Raw genomic sequence first — 19212 nt, 5'->3', positions numbered from 1 at the left:
AGGAATGAAAGGGTTATCATAGGAGGAATGTTTGATAGTTCTGGGTCAGTACCCGCTGGAATTTAGAAGGAAGAGGGGGAATCTCATTGAAACCTTTTGAATGTTGAAAGGCCTAGACAGAGTAGACATGGAAAGGATGTTTCCCATGTTGGGGAATTCTAGGACAAGAGGGTACAATCTCAGGATACAGGTGCATCCATTTGAAACAGAAATGTGCAGAAATTTCTTTAGCCAGAGGTAGCGAATTTGTGGAATTTATTACCACGGGCAGCTGTGGAGGCCAAGTCACTGGGTGCATATAAGGCAGAGCTTGATAGGTTCTTGACTAGACATGGCATCAAAGATTACGGGGAGAAGGCTGGGGAGTGGGTCTGAGGAGATGAAAAAGGGATCAGACATGATTGAATGGTGGAGCAGTCTCAATGGGCTAGATGGCCTCATTCTGCTCTTGCATCTTATGGTTTAACTTTGAGTTTACTTTAGTGAGGCATGCACATATCACGTGGTAGCATGCTGAAGTATGCAATTAACACATTTTACATATAACTTGTCATTATTTAAGTGAACAAGAATGTTTAGTTTAACAATCTATATACAAGATTACTCAAATAGAACTAAAATATCAAATACACAACAGCTACCCTTAGTTCAAACCAGGTTTTACAGATATCAAACACGAGGAAATCTGCAGATGCTGGAAATTCAAGCAACACAAACAAAATGCTGGTGAAAATGTCCAGACAAAGGGTCTCGGCCCGAATCGTTGACAGCGCTTCTCCCTATAGATCAGTGGTTCCCAACCTTTTTTTGGCCATGCCCCACCTAATCACCTCTAAAATCCTGATGCCCCCTGTGGTGATATATAATTCTTATTATTCAAAAAGTGAACTCCTATTCACCTGGAGGAAGCCTAAAAGACCATTAACTTGGTTTAAACAAGCTTCCAAAGAACATGGCATTCATGAAAGAGAAAAATAAAAGAACCAAAGGACTGTTAAAGTTCTGAGGAAGAAATTACTAAGAAATTGTAAAAAAAAGAACATTAAGTGATATTAAAATAATAATAATAATAATAATTAATAAATAAAACAATGCCGATTCGTTTCTACAGCATACAAAGACAGATACACCGTTTAAAAGAGATGACGCAATGTACACACCTTCACACCACCAAGAACCGAAAGCTACTGCAAAAAGCAGCATTGGCGCGACCTCGTACGAGTTTCTTACGCGTTTGGACTTGTTCATTCGTTCCTTCCTACATCAGTCAATTCATTAATTTAATTATGAAAGCCATTTGATGGTTGTAATGATGGTGATACACTATATATACAGTACATATGCAATTACACATGTACATACACACAAGTATTTTTATGTATGCATACTGTATATACACATATGTATTAACTCGCACACACACTCATACTCACACAGACTTAGAAAAAATTCACTGTTAATAACTCATTCTCGAATTGCCCCCCTTAAAAATCAAATTACCCCCCTGTGGGGTGTACGCCCCACGTTGGGAACCACTGCTATAGATGCTGCCTGGCCTGCTGCGTTCTACCAGCATTTTGTGTGTGTTTATAGATATCAAGATGTTTTTCTATCTACCCTTTCCATGACTGTCAACACTAATCAGATCCCCATCACCTGCACTGCTCCAGGGGAAAACAAACACAGCTTTTCTAGTTTCCCTTCATAACTGAAATATTTAATTCCAGGCATCGTCCTGGTGCATCTCCTTTGCGATCTCTCTGGTGCATTCACAAACTTCCTATTGTGTGATGACCAGAGTTACTTGGAGTATTCCAGCTGTGACCTAACTAGAATCTTATAAATTGTACCATTACCTTCCTGCTTTTACATACTATGAAATACAATATGCCTTCTTAACCATTTTATTCACCAGTGATACCATCTTCAGGGATTCTTGGACTTGTACGCCAAGGTCCCTCAGTTACTCACGACTGTAATAGAGACCTTCTCTTTATTATCATTTATGGGCTTCCCTTTGTAGATAATGCACGTCTTCCATCAAGCTTCTGTACAATGAGTATCATTAGCAATTGGCCATTAAGCTAGATAATCCTTGCTAAACTATGCAAACTGTCTATCAATATTAGTAAAACCTATTTAATAAACATCCAAGAAGACCACAACCTTGTCGTGGTTTGGAGGCTCGCATGTCTCAATGGCCCAGAGATCTATGTTGGATAGATTCAGGGCTTTATGTTTTGACTCTTGGTAGGGTCACCCATGCCAAATGAGTCAAAGGGTAGAGACCAGGCTAAAAGTTGTCCACCGGTCCTTCAGGTTTGGAGGTTCAGCTCAGGGCTAACAAGCTCCGAAACAAAACTCTTACTGAAACAGCAATGAAGAATCCTTCTACATCTGCGTGTGACGGTATTTCTGTGTCTCCGCCCAGGACCTGCATGACTGCTGTAGTGAAAACCCAGAGGAAGCTACTGACATAATGAAGGAAGCCCTGAACACCACCAGAGATGAAGGACCTTTACTGCTGCCCTAAACACCTGCAAATGGCTAGTAATGGCTAGTAGGTAAGTAAATGATTTTTGGATCACAAACAATTTTTAATATTTGGCACATTTGCTGTTCTGTAGCTCTGAACAATTTGTTAGCATAGATATGTGGAATCTAGGCTTGGATCCAAAATCATTGCAAATAAAACTTTGAGGAAAAATTTATGAAGGGCACTTTGAAGTATTCACTTGAATCAGTATTTATCAATGTGAAATTCATCAAACATTGTTTTTAATAACCATATATAGAAAGTATAGCAACTTACTCATTCTAATCCATTTTTTTGAATGGTTATGCATATGGAGTCTTTAATTATATTAAGTTTCTCCTTCACTGAGGTGTCAACCTATCACTGTGAATGATTGCTGAGGAGATAATTAAATCTTAGTCACCATTTGGTGGTGGAATGTTAACCTTCCGTAAAGAGAACAAATTATATTTGGCTTCACTCTGGGTTTTAGCTACTGCTGTGCATGAGATCAAAAACAGAAGGGACATTTCAAAGAGATGATGCATATTATGCTGTGATTAGTTTATTCGTCTTTGCAATGATTTAAACAGAAAGATCATGGGTTCGTAATCTATGAAGCAATTACTATCCACTCAACACAACACTAAAAATGTAATGTAAAATCAGAAATATAGCCAGACTGAAATAGACTTATTTTGTGTGAAAGACATTAATAGCTGTTCTGCAATTCATTTTCTTTATGTAAATGTATTCTTTTTCCAGTTGTGAAGTTGCTTTTTAAGCTTCAGGTATTCCATGAGACTGAAACTATTATTTTATTCTGTGACATGTTTTTTTGTAAGATAAACAGAGGATAATGGATCTTTAAGAAAAGATTAAAAATAAGAGAATATTATTTTTTCTTAACGCAAAAGTGAAAAACGAGTGAGAGCAGACTAGCAGCAGATATTACATCTTCCCTGATGTTTATTTACATGAAATCAAACCCACTCACTGGTGATCCAACTGATGTGAGAATGTAAAAGCACAGCAGCAAAGTCTGAGATCGGCTTATGGCCTTACATCGATTGGAAATTTATTTTTCTTTAGACTGTGTATTGGGTCATGCTTTGATGAAATGTGAAGAGAAAATGCTAGAAGCATTCGGTCAGTATCTGTGATGGAAAAAGAGGTGGGAAGATCCAGGTTAATGACTGTTCCTCATTCCCTCTCAACAGGAATTATGGCATTAGCGGGGCAGATGGAACTAGAGGCCACACTAGGCAGCTCTGCTATGTGAAGGGATTGACCAATCAAACATACAAGTTACGTAATAAGACCACGCATGCTGGAATCTGAAACAAAACCGGAAATAAAGACATAGAAAACTACAGCACAGAAACAGGCCCATCTAGTCCATGCCAAACCATTTAAACTGCCTGCTCCTATCGACTTGCACTGGAACCATAGCCCTCCATACCCCTATCATCCATGTACCTACCCAAACTTCTCTTAAACATTGAAATCAAGCTTGCATGCACCACTTGCACTAGCAGCTCATTCCACACTCTCAACTCCCTCTGAGTGAAGAAATTTCCCCTCATGTTCCCCTGAAATTTTTCATCTTTCACTCTTAAACCATGATCTCTGGTTGTAGTCCCACTCAACCTCAGTGGAAAAAGCCTGCTTTCATATACCCTGTCTATACCCCTCATAATTTTGTATACCTCTATCAAATCTCCACTCAATGTTCTACAAATGCTGGAAGAATTCAGGAGCCAAGGAGCATCTTTAGAAAGAGAAATTATCTAATGTTTTAAGTTGAAGACCCTTCATCAGAAACTCAAATCCAAAAACAGAAATACTGAAAACTCTCAGCAGCATCTGAGGAAAGAGAAATATAATTGACGTTTCAACTCAAAATTCCTTAATCAAAAACGATGAAGGCTTCTGATGCATAGTCTTTGCCCCAAAATGACAACTGGTTCGCTTTCCACAGATGTTGCTTGACAGGTTAAGTTCTTCCAGTATTTCTATGCTTGTTCCAACATACAACTCTCAACACTTCCTCATCTGGCTGGCCGTTGATACAATGTCATTAGGGAGCTAAGTAAACTAATCTAACAGCGGTCTATGTTTTACTTTAAATTCTAGGTTGCTAAGACTATACTTTTAAGGATCATTTCTATAGTCTGTGACTGAGAATTCCTGTACAAAAAAGTTGGTCTCTGCAACCATGATGAGGAGCTGCAGCGTTTTCTCCTGAGCGCGAAGCGGTTCTCAAGCTTTGCTTTATGCAATGGCTTGTTAACATTGATGACCGTTCCCTTCTTCCAATGTGGGAGTTGTGGAGGGAGAATATGCAGTCTGAGTGGTAAAAAAAAATTAAAAAATAATAATTCTAGATTGCTTAATGTCATTTCCTGTACAGAAGTGTAAGGAGAACAGAAGAATTGTTACTCTGGATCCAACGCAGTATGTAAAAGATAAGGCACACAATAATAATTAAAAAACACTATAAATATAAATACATAAGACAGTTCACGTACATTGAGTGTATGTCCATAAGGTGATGTTAGACTGTACAGATGGGGTGACTGAGGGGTAATAATGAAGTAGCACTGATGTTAGTGGGATTATAGGAAACAGCATATGATTATAGTTCAAAGATTCAAAGTACATTTATTCTCAAAGTATGTATGCAGTATATAACTGAGATTTGTCTTCCCACGGACAACCATGAAACAAAGAAAACCATGGAACCAGAGGAAAGAAAAATCATCAAACCCCTCCCCCCATCAAACCCAAATGGTGCAAATGACAAAAAACTAGTGAAAAACACACAATATATAACACAAAATTGAAGGATTCCAAGCATATTCACTTCTGTTAAATCTCATGTTGTGTCACTCAGCATCTGCAGGCAGCCCTGAACTAAATTACCCAAAATAGCAGAAAAAATGTTTCAGATAAATGAGGTGCTCTGAGACTTAAATATTTTATTTTCAAACTGACCAGCTGAAAACTTCCAGCTCTTTCTGTTTTCTAACAAACTGAAGTGTAATTTAGTATGGAGTTATCAGTGCAAGCCAGGCTGAGAAAATGGATTATTTAATGTGATAGAGACTCGGAGAATGAAAAAATAATATGTTCAAGATAGAATTATTGTTTACACGGTATTTTCAAAGCAAGTTTCAAAGTTCTTCACAGCCAAAGAAGTATAATTGGAATAATTAATGTCAAACAACAGCTTGGTTGAACTGCTGCAATCACACTTCCAAGTTCAATAGCTACTGCCTTAATGGCAACAGAAATTTGACTACTCACTTTATTGAACAAGTTTGTATCCTTTCTTTCAGATGAAGCACTAACCTTGAGACCCAATCACACTCTCAGGTAGAAATGAAGTATTTAAAAAGGACAAAGCACCTTTCCTTTTTGTCTTTTCTCTAACACTATAAAAGAGAATATTGTGCCAAGATTGTCCAACTAACCATGTGCAAAATGGCTTTTGTATTTCCTTGCATTTTCAAGAATCTTGAAAGAAAGTCAAGGACCATACCTCCATCTGCTGATCAGGCACTTTGTAAGATGTTGTAATTAATATTAAATTCGATGATTTCAGATCAGGACTTCTGCTTACATTTTTCAAAACAGATGCTACTAATTATTCAGTGCCCCTCGCCCCCTCCCCTCCTAACCACTTACATCTTCTCCTGGACACAGCTTTAAATTTTTTTCTTATCCTATCACCACTAGCTTTTCTCTTGGACCATCAACTTCTATTATCCAACCCAATCCTCCTTCTGATTTAAACACAAACAGAAAATGCTGGAAACACTCCACAGGTCAGGTAGCATCTGTGAAAAGAGAAACTGAATGAATGCTACAGTTTCAGGATACTTTGGGAGAACTGGAAAAAAAGAGAAAAAAGTTTGTGTTTTCATAGCAGAGAAGGTGAGGGAAAGGTTTGATGAAGGGTGATAGATTGAGACATAAGTTGCTATGGGAGTGAGCAGTTAGTGGGAGGCAAAGAGGTGTAAATATATACTGCATGAATTACATAAATAGTGCAAAAATATTGAGTGACACAGGTCAGGTAGCATCTATGGAAAGGAATAAAGGGTTGATGTTTCAGGCTGAGATAGCTACAAAATCTCTTGTATTTATGGCAAAAATCGTGAGGTAGTGTTCATGGGCTCATAAATAAGGTGGCAGAAGGGAAGAAGCTGTTCCTAAAATGTTGAGTGCTTGCCTTCAGGCTCCTGTACATCCTCTCTGATGGTAGTAATGAGAAGAGGGTATGTGCTGGACAGTGGGTGTCCTTAATGATGGATGCTGCTTTTTGAGGGGATCGTCTTTTGAAGATGCCCTCAATGAAGTAACTGTCTGAGATTTTTTTGATTCAGTGCAATGACGCCTCCACACCAGACGGGGTTGCAGTCAGTTAGAATACTCTCCACAGTAAATTTGTAGAAATTTGTGACATACTAAATCTCCTCAAACTCTGAATGAAATATAGCAGCTGGCATGTCTTCTTTGTAATTGCGCCAGTTGGTTGGGCCCCAGTAGAGCTTCAGAGATTGACACCTGGGGACTTAAAACTGATCACCCTTTCCAGTACCTATCGATAAGGACCAGTGTGCGTTCCCTCAACTTCCCGTTCATGAAGTCCACAATAATTTCTTTGGTTTTATTGGTGCTGAGTACAAGGTTGTTGATGCAACACCACTCGCCAGCTGATCTATTTCGCTCCTGTCTGCCTCCTCATCACCGTCTGAGACTCTGCCAACAGTACTTGTGTCACCAACTGGTAACTGACAGCAGATGTGACCAGTAGTGATACAGAGAGAGAAAGCAAGTTATCAGAAGCAGGGAATTCGTCTCTAAATCTATAAAGCTTCAACATGGCCAGTCATAAGAAAAGATAAGGGAGTCCTGCGAAAAGGTTTCTTTCTGAAATGTCAACTGTACTCTTTTCCTAGATGCTGCCTGGTCTGTTGAGCTCCTCCAGCATTTTGTGTGTATTGCTTGGATTCTAGCATCTGCAGATTTTCTCTTGTTTGGGATAAAAAGAGATGTTATCCTTCAAGTTTGCTTTTAACTCCTTTCTCCTGCACTGAGCTTACAAAGAACATATTACTCCTTTAACTTCTTTTCTGCTCCAACGTAATGTCAGGGAAATAAAACTTCACTTCCTATTCAAATCTCTTTATATTCTGCTTCTCCCCCTGAGTATTTCTAATAGGTCCGGTTTTTATTTCTGATTCTAATATCTAAAGCATATCATTTTAAATAAACACAAGGAGCTTGATTCTTTGGGTTTGTTTGTTCATTATGTGCATTATCATATGACATGGGCGATCATGGTCTTTCCATGACCGTGATTGTTCTTGGGAAATTTTTCCACAGAAGTGGTTTGCCATTACCTTCTTCTGGGCAGTGTCTTTACAGGATGGGTGACCCCAGCCATTAACAATACTCTTCAGAGATTGTCCACCTAGCATCAGTGATCACATAACCAGGACTTGTGATATGCACCGGCTGCTCATAGGACCATCCACCACCTGCTTCCATGGCTTCATATGACCTTGGTCGGGGAGGGGGTGTGGGGCTAAGGAATTGCTACACCTTGCCCAAGGGTGACCTGTAGGCTAGCGGAGGGGAGGAGCACCTTTCACCTCCTTTGGTAGAGATGTCCCTCCAGCTCGCCACCCGTCATTCTTTGGGGAGACTCTACAAAATTCCGAAGTAGCAATAACATAAACAGAAATTCCTTTTATATGGGTGAGCAGAAAATTGTTAGCAAGGAGAGTGGCTGGTCATCTCTGGTCTTCTCTGAATAATTGAATGGAACTTGAGAGAGAGGATTAGTCTGTGGTTTACTAACTCATCTGAGATAGAACCAGTGTTGTTGTATGAGGGTCTGTGTGCCAGCCTAGATTATGTGCTTAGGACTCTGGAGTGTGAGTTAAACCTACAACCTGCTGAAACCAAATGATGAATTAGAGAAGGCGCACATTGAGGAGATGTAATTGCAGGTGATAACATTACATGCAGCCTTTGTTTCTGTACACCTCCCTGCAGTCTAACAATTACCTTTACCCTTAACAAATTACTCGGAACATATTGTAGTGTTTCCATAGCAGCAGAAGAAAACATGTTTTCTTCATGTTATGACTTTGCCCTCTGGAAGCCTAATTTGCTGATTGTTAAAGCATTTTCTGTTTTACTTCAGATGTTCAACATCTGTAATATTTTACACTTCATTTATTCCTTGTTCTGTTATTTTGTAAGTCTGTGTCCTTTCTTGCTTAATGTTAAAAAATACATAATTATGAAAGAAAAGGAAGTTTACATTTACATAGAGACTCAACACAGCTGCAAGGCACTGAAAAAACTTCTGAATCCTGTAAATGAATTTTGATGCAAAATCATTATTATCAGGGGCAGCACGGTAGCATAGTGGTTAGCACAACGCTTTACAGTACAGGTGACCTGGGTTCAATTCTCGCCACTGCCTGTAAGGAGTTTGTACGTTCTCCCCATAACGCGTGGGTTTTCTCTGGGTGCTCTGGTTTCCTTCCACAGCCCAAAGACGTACTGGTTGGTAGGTTAATTGGTCATTGTAAATTGTCCTGTTATTAGGCTAGAATCATATTGGGCAATTGATGGGCATTGTGGCACAAAGGGCATAATACGTAAATAAGTTACTGTTATAGAGGGAGTTCAGGTCCTTCCCAACCCATGAATGCCTATCTTGTTATATGAAAGAGCATTTGGACTTGCTGGCTGTTATGGGGCTGCGGCAAAATTCTGCTGGATCGGAACTTAGTTCTTAGCTGCTTTTCAGACTTGTGAACTGTTCGGGTTAAGAGTTGGAATGGAAACCTGCCCCGACCTGGTGAGGACATGCACTATAGGGCTTCTCCATCGATGACCCCCTAAAGTAAGGTCACGCATCTATTTAATCGAATGGACTTCCATGTTTGTGGCAACTGGGAATATTCTAATACAGGATGTGAAGAGAGACAGCAAGATATGTTTTGATAGGCTGTGAATTAATAGATTTAAACAACTACAAACTAGAGTAAAGTTTGCCCACTCAAAAGGAGACTGCCCCTTTTTGGATGATATAAATGTTCTGAACTGGTTCAACATTTTGAACTAGCTCCGGAACGTTACTTTTCCTCATATGGAGAGTACCTATATGTGGGGCCCTGACTACAACCCATCACCACTAATTTAGTAGGAACTTGAGTTTTAAATCATTTCCAACCAATCCACAATGCACCTCACTGCAACAGTTTAGTGATTCATGGCTGTGGCTTTCACTATTCCTCGGGTTTCGGAGTATTTAAAACAGGTAACCCAATAATGGCCTGCCATGGCCATTGGGAAATTTAAATTAAAATAATTAAGCTGTAATTAAAAAATACATAAGCTGTCAGATGTAAGATCACGTTTGATTCACCGGTGTCCTCTTTGGAAGGAAATCTGCCATTCTTACCTGGTTGGGCTTCAGTCCTGAAGAAGGGTCTTGGCTCAAAACATCGACTATTCATTACCACAGGTGCTGCCTGACCTGCTGAGTTCCTCCAGCATTTTGCGCATGTTGTTTTGGATTTTAGCGTCTGCAGACTTTCTTATGTTTATGGTTGGGCGTTTATGTGAGTGCGGATCCACTGTGGTCTTATGCCAGATCATAGATAGTGCTGTAATAGAGAGTAAAGATGTCTAGAATGAACTGCTTGGGGAGGTGGTAGAATCGCCATGTATAAAAGGTGTTCGTGCAGGTATTTGGATAAGAAAGGCATGGAGCAGGGGTCCCAACCTGGGGTTCACAGACCCCTTGCTTCATGGTATTGGTCCATGGCATTCAAAGGGTTGGGAATCCCTGGCATAGAGGGATATGGGCTGAGGGATATGTGATTTACGTAGACAGGCATCACAGTAGGCGTGGATGAAATGGGCCTGTATCTGTGCTACGTGGTTCTGTGATTCTATGAAAGGCCGAGTCAAGTGAGACAGCACATTGACACAGCAATTAATGTTGCCTGCCTCGTAGCTCTAGCATCCATGATTCAATCCAAACCTTTGAGTACTGTGTGGATTTTGCATGTTCTCCCATGTCCGTGTGGATTTCTCACAAGTGCTTTGGTTTATCCCCACATTCCTGGTTAACTGGCTGTTTTGAATTGCCACCAGGTAATACGTGGGCCTCCGACTGCTATCCATCTCCACGAATTTAGTAGAGACTTGTCTTTTAAACCATTTCTGATGATCCATAATGCACATATCTGCATCGTGGTAGGTATGGTAGGTGTAAGTGTGATGGCAGGAGAATCAAAGTGAAGTGGATGGGTATCTGAAAGAAAATAGTTTGCAGGGAAATCTGCGGGGGAGTCAGCTGAGGGGGATTGCAGATACTTAATGGGCTGAACAGCATCCCATGTTTTAAGAGAAATACGAGAATATACAACCATAAAACCATATAAGATATAAAAGCAGAATTAGGCCAATTGGCCCATTCATTTCATCATGGCTGATCCATTTCCCTCTCAGCCCCAATCTCCTGCTTTCTCCCCGTATCCCTTCATATCCTGACTAATCAAGAACCTATCAACCTCTGCCTTAAATATTCTTAATGACTCGGCCTCCACAGGTGCCTGTGGCAAAGTATTCCATATGTTCACCACCCTCTGGCTAAAGAAATTCTCATCTTCATTTTAAATTGGCGTCCCTCTAATCTGAAGCTATGTCCTTTGGTCTTCGACTTTCCCACCATAGGAAACATCCTCTCCGCATCCAATCTATTGAGGCCTTCAACATTCAATAAGTTCCATTGAGGTCACCCCTCATTCATCTGAACTCCAGTGAGAATAGGATTCTGAAATGACTCATATAGGACTATTAGGAATGGGTAATAAATGGGGGCTTTGCTGTTATTCCCACATCCAATGGCTGAATTTTTTAAAAAAATAAGTAATTTATATCGTACTCCACAGAGACGGGAAAAGGCAGAGAAGCGGGGAGCAGTAGAGATTTGGGATATGAATACACTGCGGAGTGTATTAATCATTTTACATCACATTGCTGTAATGAGGCAGAAGTGCCCATTTACCTTTCAGTGGTTATTATTGAGCTTCAAGCAGCAAGGTAAGAAAATCCTTCCTCCCAGTGGGCGAGCCAGTCACCTGGATCTTACTACTTTAATGTACAGCATTCACATAATTATTTTTCTTTCCTTGAATTTCATTACATGGTTTTTCATACTAAGTTGCTTTGGCCCAATCTCTACAGGCACAACTTTCAGAAGTTCACGTATTCCTGAATATTACTTTTTTGACACAAAAAGTGGAACACCAGTTAAGCGAATAATTGGAGTTAGATGAACTAAATAGGCTTCCAGTCATTTTGATCATGCAATGTAAGTCATAAAGATTATAAGTAGGGTTAACCGGAGGTTGCAAATGTCATACGACAACACTGGTTTTCATCTGGCAAGAATACTTGATTTGACAGCAGTTGCCTCATCTCAGCAGAGAATGAAGCATTACCCTTTTCAAATCACTCCCTGGCAAAAATCCAACTCTTTTCCATCAGCAACTCAGCGTTCTGCATCACTTTAGGCTCAGTACGGATGTGCTCACTGACTTTGAAGCATCTTCTGAGATAGTAACTGTCTTACCTGTGTAAGTTACTGAAGCTGTGAACTTGTTCATCAGGCTTCACGTCAAACCCCCAGGCAGTGTTTATATAACCGGCTTTTCACCAACTTTGAAGTGTATGCTTCAGTGGCCACTTCATTAAGTACACCTGTGCAGCTGCTCGTTCATCTGCTTATTTATTTATTGAGATCCAGGCCCTCTGGGCCTTCAAGCCATACTGCCCAGCAAACCCCTCCCCCCCCCAGATTTAATCCTTGCCCAACCACAGGACAATTTGCAACAACCATTTAACCTACCAACTGGTACGTCTTTGAACTGTGGGAGTGCAAATATCAAATCAGCTAATCATGTGGCAGCAATTCAATGCATAAGAGCATGCATACAAGGTCAAGAGGTTCAATTGTTGTTCAGACCAAACATCAGAATGGGAAAGAGATGAGATCTCAGTGACTTTGACTGTGGAATGATTGTTGGTGCCAGACAGGGCGGTTTGAGTATTGCAGAATCTGTGGATCTCCTGGGATTTTCACACACACAGCCCCCAGAGTTTACAGAGAATGGTGAGAAAAACAAAAAAAAAATCCGAAGTGGCAGTTCTGTAGGCGAAAATGCCTTGTTAATGAGAGAGGTTAGAGGAGAAAGGCCAGACTGGTTCAAGCTGACAGGAAGAAGTCAGTAACTGAAATAACCATGCATTAGAGCAGTGGTGTGCAGAAGAGCATCTCTGAATGCACAACCTATCAAACCCTGAAGTGGATGGGCTACAGCAGCAGAAGGCCATGAACATGTATTCAGCGGCCACTTTATTAGGTACAGGAGGTATCACTGAGTGTATTGTGGAAACTATCAGAATATCATTAATGAAGGTAACCATTACATAAATTCTGAGAATTGGTGGAAAGTAGTTCAACAGATTTACATTTACTGTGCTCAATTTTCCTCCTGCCCCACAACCATACCCCAGCTGATCTGCTGGGATTACAGTATCAATGACATTCTCACTGGCACGTTGTTGATATTTGAGATATACAAAGCTAGAAATGAAGCGCATAGCAGGTTAGGCAGTTTCTGCAGAGCGAGAAGCAGAGTTAATGTTTCAGGTTAAAGATCCTTTGTTCGGCATAGAGGACGGGGGAGGGATGGATAGGGATGTATCTAATATGGTGAGGCCAGGATTACTCCGGTTGGTGAAGCTGTCTGATTAACAAGAAGCACTTGAGAGAATAAAGCAAAGTATTACATACAAGCTGTCAAATATTGGCCTGCAGGAAATATCCATCTGAGGAGAGAAAAACTGATGGATGATCTGAAGTGTTACTGATCGTTTCCGATACAAGCAGAAAATGTGAGTTACCTAAGACTGCTGAATCCAATATGGAGGACGGTCGACTGCAGCATGCCCAATGGAAGGTGAGATTTTTCCCTGAAGCTTATATTGGGCCTCAACATAACAGCACAGGGATGGGGGGGGGTTCACAAATAGAAATTGAAATCTTTTTGCCATTTTGATTTTGATCTGTTGTTGAAGTTATACATGTTCTGGCAGAAGTATCTCTTCTCCCTCTCCCCCCTCCCTTCTCCCCTCTCCCCTCTCCCCCGGTGAAGGAGCATGTGAAGTAGGTTTAGTTTTTAGCAGAGAGTGGTTATCATCTGGAATCACTGTTTGAAAAGTTAATGCAGAAAAGTGATAGAGATTTCCTGAAGGGAGTTGAATATGTATTTTATTGGGAAGAAGAACAACATAAACTGAAGGCTACAGTTCTAATAGAAGAGATGAAGGAACGGAGAGATCTGAGGTTATACGTGATTAAGACACAAGAGATAGAAGTGCAGGAAAATTGTGTAGTGTTCAAAGAAGAGCTGAATAACTGTGTGGTAAGAAAGAATTGACAGGGCTAATGGGAAGAGAGAGGATTGGACCACCTGGATTACTCTTATGTTGAATCAGTACAGACTCAACAGGCTAAGTGACCTTCCTCCGTGCTGTAACTAATTTGTGATTATGTAATGGGAAGGCAGGGGTCCCACTATAACTTGTCTCATTAGGAGGCAGGTGACGCGAGGCTGTGAGACATCTCTTCAGTGGCAAGATCTGTGCAGCAATCTGAGGCTTGTTGCTATGGGAACAGCACCACTTCAATAGCAATCACGCTGGCTGTATATAAAGGATGTAGTTTAGGGAAGCCCCAGATATTAGTGATAATATAGTCTGCAGTTGATGTTAGGCTGTGAAAAACAGAAAGAGAAGCTGAAAAGCTGACTGAGAACAGATGTCGGTGGCTTTGGCTGAGAAGGAGGATAAAGCAGCTGAAGCCTGATTTCCTATGGGCCACCCACAAGGAAAATGTCACTGGCAGCAAGCAGTACCTTCACATAAACAGTCTTTCTGGTGCCTGCTTTTGCGTTGAGGGCAAATACAACGCAAAATTGTATTGTTAAGAATAAAATGCCAGAGAAATTAATAAATGATGGTGTCAAGTGCTTAAGTAGATGCAAAGTACTCCTCACATGCTGAATTTGTGCATAGACGCCTTACGAAATCTTCCATTTGGCAAACTGAAGGTCAATAAAGTAATTTCTGAGCAGCTGGTGCATATCACAAGTCCTGGTTATGCAACCACTAACACCAGGCAGACGATCGCTGAAGAGTATTGATCATAGTTGGGGTCACCCATCTTATACAGACACTGCCCAGAAGAAGACAATGGCAAACCACTTCTGCGGAAAAATTTGCCAAGAACAATCACAGTCATGGAAAGACCATGATCGCCCATGTCATATGACATGGCACATAATGATGATGAGAAAGTAATTTGTATCCCAATTAAATTCAAAATAAAACATAAACATGAATCCCTATACATAAACCAATTCACTCAGCTAAGGAGAGGCAATCTGTAAGAGGCACTGGTTGGATTGTTGAAAAAGGCAAGTTTGTGTGTCATAATGATAAAAGATTCTGCAGATGCTGGACGTCTTGATTAAAACACATGCACATACAAGATGCTGGAGGAACTCAGCAAGTCAGGCAGCATCTGCGGAAAGGAATAAATATTTAAAACTTCATACGGAGACACTTTATCAGGTAGGGATAGAAGCTAGAATAAGAACTTTGTGTTCCTGTCCTGTTGGGAATGCCAGAATAGGTGCATGAATCAGAATCAGGTTTATTATCACTGCCATATCTTGTGAAATGTGTTGTTTTTGTTTTTGGCAGCAGTATAGCGCAAGACAAAAAAAAAATTACCATAAGCTACAATAAATGAATGGTGTGACCTGGTTAAGGTAGTATTTCTATTGCTAAGCTGTGAGGTATTTTTATTTCAGCAGTTTTCTGCAAACATAGTGTGTCCTGTTAGTTAAGCTTCATAGACTAAAATTTTGGCTTTGGCTAAAGGTAAGGAGCCATTCGACCAAATTAGGAATGTTGTGTCAGCCATTCAGGCTTGGTAATGTCTTGTAATACTGTGCCCAGTGGGATGCTATGGAAGATTTGGGACAGCTGGGTGGGATCAGGTTTCTGAAGGCCAGTAGTCTGTTTTGGGGGTCTTTTGTGAAGGGGTGCAGAGGAGAACACAAGGGAAGATGCTACCCGAAGGAGTGCTTTGTGCAAATGGTTTCAGGGAAATAATAGCTATACTTCTGAGTTAGACAGTTTGTTTATGATGTTCTTTGAGGGAAGTTTGACCTGTGCTGGTGATGGGAGGGTCAGTGCCGTGAGTAGAGCGATAAACCCAACTACTACAGAAATGAGCTTCAACGTTTATGGGCACAATTAGACTGGTTTAACTGTAATGGGCCCTTTAATTTTTCTTTTCTTTTTCTGTTTGTTAATGTTGAAATATTGGTAATTATACTTCCTTTATAATTTTATGTCGGTGTACGATCTGTTACTTCCTGGCAAACAATAACTTTGCATGGGGCAGTATTTACGCAGCATTCACCACAATTAATCGGAACATTTCAACTTTCTTGTTTGGTAGCACCCAAATCATACTGACCCTGGACGTGTATCCTTACTGAGCTGGATTTCTCACCATGGCTGTTAGCCAGAGTTGGCTAATGAGCTGAGTTTGTTACAAGCCCCAGTGAGGGGGGGGTGTAACAAAAATAAATAAATAGATATATTAATTAATTGTGCAAAAGAGGAATAGTGAGGTATTATTCATGTGTTCATGAACCTTTCATAAATCTGATGGCAGAGGTTAAGAAACTGTTTCTAAAACCTCCTCCCTCATGTTGGTAATGGGAGGTGAACATTTCCCAGGAGATAATGATTGCTTTTTTCTTCATTTCTTGCCTTCCATTCTCTCAGAAGGTACCAGTTTTTCATGCTGCCAACGTTACTAGTTTGATTTGGATGGGGAAAGAGGTGGGCAGAGAGTGGCACGGTGCCCACGGGAATTTGTATTCCAGAGTGCAAGCTCATGTCCAACATTGCATACCCACAATGCTCAACAGAACAGCACAGAACATAATAAAAACAGCAAAACAGCAACTAGAAAACAAAAATGCCTGTAATTCTGCAGATGCTGAAAATCCAAAACAACGCACACAAAATGCTGGAGGAATTCAGCCAGTCAGACGGTACCTTCCAGCTATCCACTTTCCCCTCCCCTCACCTTCCCCTCCGTTTTCAGCCCTGAGGAAGGGTCTCTGCCTGAAACATTGAATGTTCTTTCATTTTCAGAGATACTGCCTGACCTGCTGAGTTCCTCCTGCATTTTGTGTGTGTTGAAATGCACACAAGTCCCTTTCTTCTCTCCCACCCATGGACAGTCCTCCAACTCCAGACCTCTGCACCTCCAATCTCCAGGTGTTGGTCATCGGGCCTTGACTCTGTCAGTACTAATGACTATTAAATGGAATAAAAATTCACCTGACATTAATATCCTTCAAAGAAATAAATTTGACATGTTGAGTCCTGTTGAAGTGTTTCGGCCTGAAATGTCGAATCCTCTCCATAGAGGTTACCTGGCCTGCTAAGTTCCTCCAGCATTTTGTGTGTGTTACTCTGGATTTCCAGCATTGGCAGAACCTCTTGTGTTTATAATATGGCACCTTTACCTGTCGTGGCCCCGACCATTAATTCCTCTCATTCTCCTAATTCCTTTCTCCCCCCCCCCCCACCCCCCCCCCCGTGTTCTCCTGGGCTCCTTGATTGTGGCACCTGATTCTCATCTAAACTTGCAGCATAAAAACCCCAAATTTGCATCCACTCACTGCCAGAGTGATTAAGTATTGCCTGCTGTTTGTCTTTTCATTAGCTGCTCTGTGTCAAGATAAGTGTTGCCTGCCACCTGTCTCCTGTTTGTCGTTCAGCCCCAGCAACGCCGTGTCAAGAAAAGTTTTGCCTGCCTCCTGCTCTTCCGTTCATCCGCGCTGTTTGCCTGTGTAAACCCTGTCTCTCGGCCGCTTAGAACTGTGTATTCCAAGTTCTGTTTCCATGCTGTTTGCCTGTGTTAACTCTGTCTCTCCGTGTTAACAGGAGCATTGCATGCCGCCCGCCATTCTCCCCCTGCCACTCTCATCCCCTTGTCCACATCCCTTCTCTGCCTCGTCCTGCCGTCTGTCTACACTCTCTGCTGACTCAGTGGTTAAACGCCGCATTCTCACCGTAGTGACCCGGGTTCGATCCCCAGTCCAGCCTTGCTCACTCCTCGGCTTTCCTCTGCCTAATCCTCGCTCCCCGGCCTTCCCTGCAACCATTAAAAAACACTCTTCAGATTACCCTACCTCCGTGTTAGTGTCCTGTGTTTGGGTTTGGCCATTCTCTCCAGGCAACATTACCTTGATTGTGTTAATTGGACTTTAGACCTCAATAATAAAGTTGACTGACATTTTCTGGCAAGACACACACTGTTGCACTTGACACATTTCTGTTATGTTTATGCTAGCAGTTTGTATTTATTGTTGTATTAATTACTACCATGCACTCTATTTCCTAAGCTACACATGAGGAATTACATTGCTCCCTGGTGTATATAACTACAAATCAGGTGTTCCTAACCTGGGGTCCACAGAGCCAGAGTCATAGAGTCAAAGATGCATAGAAAAGTATAGCACTGAAACAGACCCCTTGGCCCATCTAGTTCTTGCTGAACCATGTAGACTGCCTAGCCACATGAACCTAAACCCGGACCATAGCCCTCCACACCCCTACCTAACCAAATTTCCCTTAAACGTTGAAATTAAACTCGCAAGCATCACTTGTATTGACAGCTCGGTCCACACTCTCACAACCATCAGAGTGAAGAAGTTCCCCTTAAACTTTTCACCTTTCACCCTTACCCCATGACCTCTGGTTGTAGTCCCACCGAATCTCATTGGAAAAAGCCTGCTTGCATTTACCCTATCTATACCCCTCATAATTTTTATTAACTCCTTGGTTAATGGCAAGGGCCCATGGCATTAAAAAAAGGTTGGGAACCCCTGCTTAAGCTAAACTAGTCGAAGCTAACTTACGGTAACTAACTAACTATTCATCTACAATATATGCTGGCTTTGTCAGAGAAGCTCAGATCCTGGAATATGAATAAAGACAGGAGCAGCTGCTAGAGCTGTTAGAAGCTATGGTGTGGAGGATGCATACGATGCATAGGGTACTTTGGGCAAAACGATAGCTGTAGCAGAAAATCTGGAGGCAATGTTTCTCAAGTCAGAATGTGCCTCTCCCTCTCTCTCTCTCTCTCCCACCTTCTAAATCGAGGCCTCCTGCTGCATCTGCTGGCTACAGCTTTGAAAGTGGTTGCAAAACCCAGAACTTGATTTTTTTTTCTTTTGGCTCCTTCCACTCTGCCAGATATAGCTTTTCCTAACTACACCATCCGGTCTGCAGTGTAAAACTGGTCATCCACAGATTTCCTGTGGGCCACTTACGAAAAATAATGTAACTGGAAGCAGACAGTCAGCATATAAATAGTAAAGACAAGAGTTCCTGCTGATGTGGAAATCCAGATTAACACACACAAAATGCAAGATTGTTTAACCAAACTATACATATATATATATATATAAATATAAGATTGCTCAAATATTATTGAA

General features: G+C 41.1%; 1 non-coding gene across 1 annotated transcript; it reads left to right on the top strand.

Moving 5' to 3' along the window:
- The first annotated feature begins 4657 nt into the window (after window positions 1-4657).
- LOC140722365 (small nucleolar RNA U3) lies at window positions 4658-4873 on the top strand. The gene has a single exon (XR_012097598.1). It is a non-coding gene; the product is annotated as a small nucleolar RNA U3 (small nucleolar RNA).
- Window positions 4874-19212: the final 14339 nt, after the last annotated feature.

Source organism: Hemitrygon akajei, chromosome 2 (assembly GCF_048418815.1).
Source record: "Hemitrygon akajei chromosome 2, sHemAka1.3, whole genome shotgun sequence".
Taxonomy (NCBI): domain Eukaryota; kingdom Metazoa; phylum Chordata; class Chondrichthyes; order Myliobatiformes; family Dasyatidae; genus Hemitrygon; species Hemitrygon akajei.
This window is presented reverse-complemented; position numbering and strand designations above follow the sequence as displayed.